This window comes from Apteryx mantelli, unplaced genomic scaffold (genome assembly GCF_036417845.1).
Source record: "Apteryx mantelli isolate bAptMan1 unplaced genomic scaffold, bAptMan1.hap1 HAP1_SCAFFOLD_92, whole genome shotgun sequence".
NCBI lineage: Eukaryota > Metazoa > Chordata > Aves > Apterygiformes > Apterygidae > Apteryx > Apteryx mantelli.
The window spans coordinates 90,097-95,727 of record NW_027118814.1 but is presented as its reverse complement, the minus strand read 5'-3'; positions in this window follow the sequence as shown (position 1 = coordinate 95,727).

Sequence of the window (5,631 nt, the reverse complement as noted above, 5' to 3'; positions counted from 1 at the left end):
GCAGCGCTTCCTTCGTTTGCGAGGCAGCGAAGAGATGGAGCGCTTTGCTTGTTGGCCAGGCAGCGAACAGGCGCTGTGCTTTGCTTTCTGCCACTCAGCGAATACACGCAGCGCTCTGCTTTTTGGCGAGGCAGCGAACAGATGCAGCGAACAGATGCAGCGTTTAGTTTGCGAGGCGGCCAAGAGACGCGGCGCTTTGCATGCTGGCGAGGCGGCGAGCAGATCGAGTGCTTTGCTTGTTGGCGAGGCAGCGAAGAGATGCAGCGGTTTGCTTGTTTGTGACACAGCCAACATGCACAGTGGTTGCTCATTGTGCGAGGCAGCGAAGAGATGCAGCACCTTGCTTGTGCACCAGGTGGTGCAGTGGCATCGCGGATGGCTTTTTGGCGTGGAGGCGAAGCGAGGCAGCACTTTGCTAGTTGGCGAGGCAGCGCAGAGACGCAGCAGTCTGCTTGTTTGTGAGACAGCCAACATGCACAGTGGTTAGCTCTTGTGCGAGGCAGCGAATGAGCGCCGAGCAAATCGCTTTGTGCGTTCGCCGCCTCGCTGCCTAGCAAAGCGTCGTCTGCCTTGGGCGCCTAGCAAAGCTGCGCGTGCCGTGGCCGTCAAGCAAAGCGCCGTGTTCCTTGGGCGCCTAGCAAGGAACTGCCTGCGTTGGGCGCCTCGCCGCATCGCAGCCTAGCAAAGCGCTGCGTGCCTTCGGCGGCTGGCAAAGCCGTGCGTGCCTTCGCCGCCTCACACACCGCGGCGTGCCTTCGCCGCCTGGCAGAGCAGCGCGTGCCTTCGCCGCCTCGCCGCCTGAGAAAGCGCTGCGTGCCTTCTCGCCCTCGCCGCCTAGCAAAGCGCCGTGTCCCTTCACCGCCTCGCCGCCTAGCAAAGCTGCGCGTGCCGTCGCCGCCTAGCAAAGCGCCGTGTTCCTTGGGCGCCTAGCAAAGCAGCGCGTGCCTTCGCCGCCTAAGAAAGCGCTGCGTCCCTTTCGCCCTCGCCGCCCAACAAAGCGCCGTGTCCCTTCACCGCCTCCCCAATCGCTTCGGCCCTTCGCCGCCTCGCCGCCCAGCAAAGCGCTGCTTGCCTTCGCCGCCTCACACACCGCTGCGTCCCTTCGCCGCCTCGCCGCTTAGCAAACGCCGTAGTAGCGCCGAAGGCACACGGCGCTTTTGTAGGCGCCGAAGGCACGTGGCGCTTTGCTAAGCAGCGAGGCAGCGAAGGCACGCAGCGATCTGATCGTGGTGGACGGGCTAGGGCGCCTTGCTAGGCGGCGAGGCGGCGAAGGCACGCAGCGCTTTGCCAGGCGCCGAAGGCACGCAGCGCTTTGCCAGGCGCCCAAGGACGCAGCGCTCTAGGAGGCGGCGAGGGCACACAGTGCTTTGCTAGGCGGCGAGCGGACGTGGAGCTTTGCTAGGCAGCGAAGGCTGAGGACGCTTTGCTAGGCGCTTTGCTAGGCGGCGAAGGCACGAAGCGATTGGGGAGGCGGCGAAGGCACACGGCGCTTTGCTAGGCGGCGAGGGCGAGAAGGCACGCAGCGCTTTCTTAGGCGGCGAGGCGGCGAAGGCACGCGCTGCTTTGCTAGGCGCCGAAGGCACGCAGCGCTTCCTTCGTTTGCGAGGCAGCGAAGAGGCGGAGCGCTTTGCTTGTTGGCCAGGCAGCGAACAGGCGCTGTGCTTTGCTTTCTGCCACTCAGCGAATACACGCAGCGCTCTGCTTTTTGGCGAGGCAGCGAACAGATGCAGCGTTTAGTTTGCGAGGCGGCCAAGAGACGCGGCGCTTTGCATGCTGGCGAGGCGGCGAGCAGATCGAGTGCTTTGCTTGTTGGCGAGGCAGCGAAGAGATGCAGCGGTTTGCTTGTTTGTGACACAGCCAACATGCACAGTGGTTGCTCATTGTGCGAGGCAGCGAAGAGATGCAGCACCTTGCTTGTGCACTAGGTGGTGCAGTGGCATCGCGGATGGCTTTTTGGCGTGGAGGCGAAGCGAGGCAGCACTTTGCTAGTTGGCGAGGCAGCGCAGAGACGCAGCAGTCTGCTTGTTTGTGAGACAGCCAACACGCACAGTGGTTAGCTCTTGTGCGAGGCAGCGAATGAGCGCCGAGCAAATCGCTTTGTGCGTTCGCCGCCTCGCTGCCTAGCAAAGCGTCGTCTGCCTTGGGCGCCTAGCAAAGCTGCGCGTGCCGTCGCCGTCAAGCAAAGCGCCGTGTTCCTTGGGCGCCTAGCAAGGAACTGCCTGCGTTGGGCGCCTCGCCGCATCGCAGCCTAGCAAAGCGCTGCGTGCCTTCGGCGGCTGGCAAAGCCGTGCGTGCCTTCGCCGCCTCACACACCGCGGCGTGCCTTCGCCGCCTGGCAGAGCAGCGCGTGCCTTCGCCGCCTCGCCGCCTGAGAAAGCGCTGCGTGCCTTCTCGCCCTCGCCGCCTAGCAAAGCGCCGTGTCCCTTCACCGCCTCGCCGCCTAGCAAAGCTCCGCGTGCCGTCGCCGCCTAGCAAAGCGCCGTGTTCCTTGGGCGCCTAGCAAAGCAGCGCGTGCCTTCGCCGCCTAAGAAAGCGCTGCGTCCCTTTCGCCCTCGCCGCCCAACAAAGCGCCGTGTCCCTTCACCGCCTCCCCAATCGCTTCGGCCCTTCGCCGCCTCGCCGCCCAGCAAAGCGCTGCTTGCCTTCGCCGCCTCACACACCGCTGCGTCCCTTCGCCGCCTCGCCGCTTAGCAAACGCCGTAGTAGCGCCGAAGGCACACGGCGCTTTTGTAGGCGCCGAAGGCACGTGGCGCTTTGCTAAGCAGCGAGGCAGCGAAGGCACGCAGCGATCTGATCGTGGTGGACGGGCTAGGGCGCCTTGCTAGGCGGCGAGGCGGCGAAGGCACGCAGCGCTTTGCCAGGCGCCCAAGGACGCAGCGCTGTGCGAGGCGGCGAGGGCACGCAGCGCTTTGCCAGGCGCCCAAGGCACGCAGCGCTCTAGGAGGCGGCGAGGGCACACAGTGCTTTGCTAGGCGGCGAGCGGACGTGGAGCTTTGCTAGGCAGCGAAGGCTGAGGACGCTTTGCTAGGCGCTTTGCCAGGCGGCGAAGGCACGAAGCGATTGGGGAGGCGGCGAAGGCACACGGCGCTTTGCTAGGCGGCGAGGGCGAGAAGGCACGCAGCGCTTTCTTAGGCGGCCAGGCGGCCAAGGCACGCGCTGCTTTGCTAGGCGCCGAAGGCACGCAGCGCTTCCTTCGTTTGCGAGGCAGCGAAGAGATGGAGCGCTTTGCTTGTTGGCCAGGCAGCGAACAGGCGCTGTGCTTTGCTTTCTGCCACTCAGCGAATACACGCAGCGCTCTGCTTTTTGGCGAGGCAGCGAACAGATGCAGCGAACAGATGCAGCGTTTAGTTTGCGAGGCGGCCAAGAGACGCGGCGCTTTGCATGCTGGCGAGGCGGCGAGCAGATCGAGTGCTTTGCTTGTTGGCGAGGCAGCGAAGAGATGCAGCGGTTTGCTTGTTTGTGACACAGCCAACATGCACAGTGGTTGCTCATTGTGCGAGGCAGCGAAGAGATGCAGCACCTTGCTTGTGCACCAGGTGGTGCAGTGGCATCGCGGATGGCTTTTTGGCGTGGAGGCGAAGCGAGGCAGCACTTTGCTAGTTGGCGAGGCAGCGCAGAGACGCAGCAGTCTGCTTGTTTGTGAGACAGCCAACATGCACAGTGGTTAGCTCTTGTGCGAGGCAGCGAATGAGCGCCGAGCAAATCGCTTTGTGCGTTCGCCGCCTCGCTGCCTAGCAAAGCGTCGTCTGCCTTGGGCGCCTAGCAAAGCTGCGCGTGCCGTCGCCGTCAAGCAAAGCGCCGTGTTCCTTGGGCGCCTAGCAAGGAACTGCCTGCGTTGGGCGCCTCGCCGCATCGCAGCCTAGCAAAGCGCTGCGTGCCTTCGGCGGCTGGCAAAGCCGTGCGTGCCTTCGCCGCCTCACACAGCGCGGCGTGCCTTCGCCGCCTGGCAGAGCAGCGCGTGCCTTCGCCGCCTCGCCGCCTGAGAAAGCGCTGCGTGCCTTCTCGCCCTCGCCGCCTAGCAAAGCGCCGTGTCCCTTCACCGCCTCGCCGCCTAGCAAAGCTCCGCGTGCCGTCGCCGCCTAGCAAAGCGCCGTGTTCCTTCGGCGCCTAGCAAAGCAGCGCGTGCCTTCGCCGCCTAAGAAAGCGCTGCGTCCCTTTCGCCCTCGCCGCCCAACAAAGCGCCGTGTCCCTTCACCGCCTCCCCAATCGCTTCGGCCCTTCGCCGCCTCGCCGCCCAGCAAAGCGCTGCTTGCCTTCGCCGCCTCACACACCGCTGCGTCCCTTCGCCGCCTCGCCGCTTAGCAAACGCCGTAGTAGCGCCGAAGGCACACGGCGCTTTTGTAGGCGCCGAAGGCACGTGGCGCTTTGCTAAGCAGCGAGGGCACGCAGCGATCTGATCGTGGTGGACGGGCTAGGGCGCCTTGCTAGGCGGCGAGGCGGCGAAGGCACGCAGCGCTTTGCCAGGCGCCCAAGGACGCAGCGCTGTGCGAGGCGGCGAGGGCACGCAGCGCTTTGCCAGGCGCCGAAGGCACGCAGCGCTCTAGGAGGCGGCGAGGGCACGCAGTGCTTTGCTAGGCGGCGAGCGGACGTGGAGCTTTGCTAGGCAGCGAAGGCTGAGGACGCTTTGCTAGGCGCTTTGCTAGGCGGCGAAGGCACGAAGCGATTGGGGAGGCGGCGAAGGCACACGGCGCTTTGCTAGGCGGCGAGGGCGAGAAGGCACGCAGCGCTTTCTTAGGCGGCGAGGCAGCGAAGGCACGCGCTGCTTTGCTAGGCGCCGAAGGCACGCAGCGCTTCCTTCGTTTGCGAGGCAGCGAAGAGATGGAGCGCTTTGCTTGTTGGCCAGGCAGCGAACAGGCGCTGTGCTTTGCTTTCTGCCACTCAGCGAATACACGCAGCGCTCTGCTTTTTGGCGAGGCAGCGAACAGATGCAGCGAACAGATGCAGCGTTTAGTTTGCGAGGCGGCCAAGAGACGCGGCGCTTTGCATGCTGGCGAGGCGGCGAGCAGATCGAGTGCTTTGCTTGTTGGCGAGGCAGCGAAGAGATGCAGCGGTTTGCTTGTTTGTGACACAGCCAACATGCACAGTGGTTGCTCATTGTGCGAGGCAGCGAAGAGATGCAGCACCTTGCTTGTGCACCAGGTGGTGCAGTGGCATCGCGGATGGCTTTTTGGCGTGGAGGCGAAGCGAGGCAGCACTTTGCTAGTTGGCGAGGCAGCGCAGAGACGCAGCAGTCTGCTTGTTTGTGAGACAGCCAACATGCACAGTGGTTAGCTCTTGTGCGAGGCAGCGAATGAGCGCCGAGCAAATCGCTTTGTGCGTTCGCCGCCTCGCTGCCTAGCAAAGCGTCGTCTGCCTTGGGCGCCTAGCAAAGCTGCGCGTGCCGTGGCCGTCAAGCAAAGCGCCGTGTTCCTTGGGCGCCTAGCAAGGAACTGCCTGCGTTGGGCGCCTCGCCGCATCGCAGCCTAGCAAAGCGCTGCGTGCCTTCGGCGGCTGGCAAAGCCGTGCGTGCCTTCGCCGCCTCACACACCGCGGCGTGCCTTCGCCGCCTGGCAGAGCAGCGCGTGCCTTCGCCGCCTCGCCGCCTGAGAAAGCGCTGCGTGCCTTCTCGCCCTCGCCGCCTAGCAAAGCGCC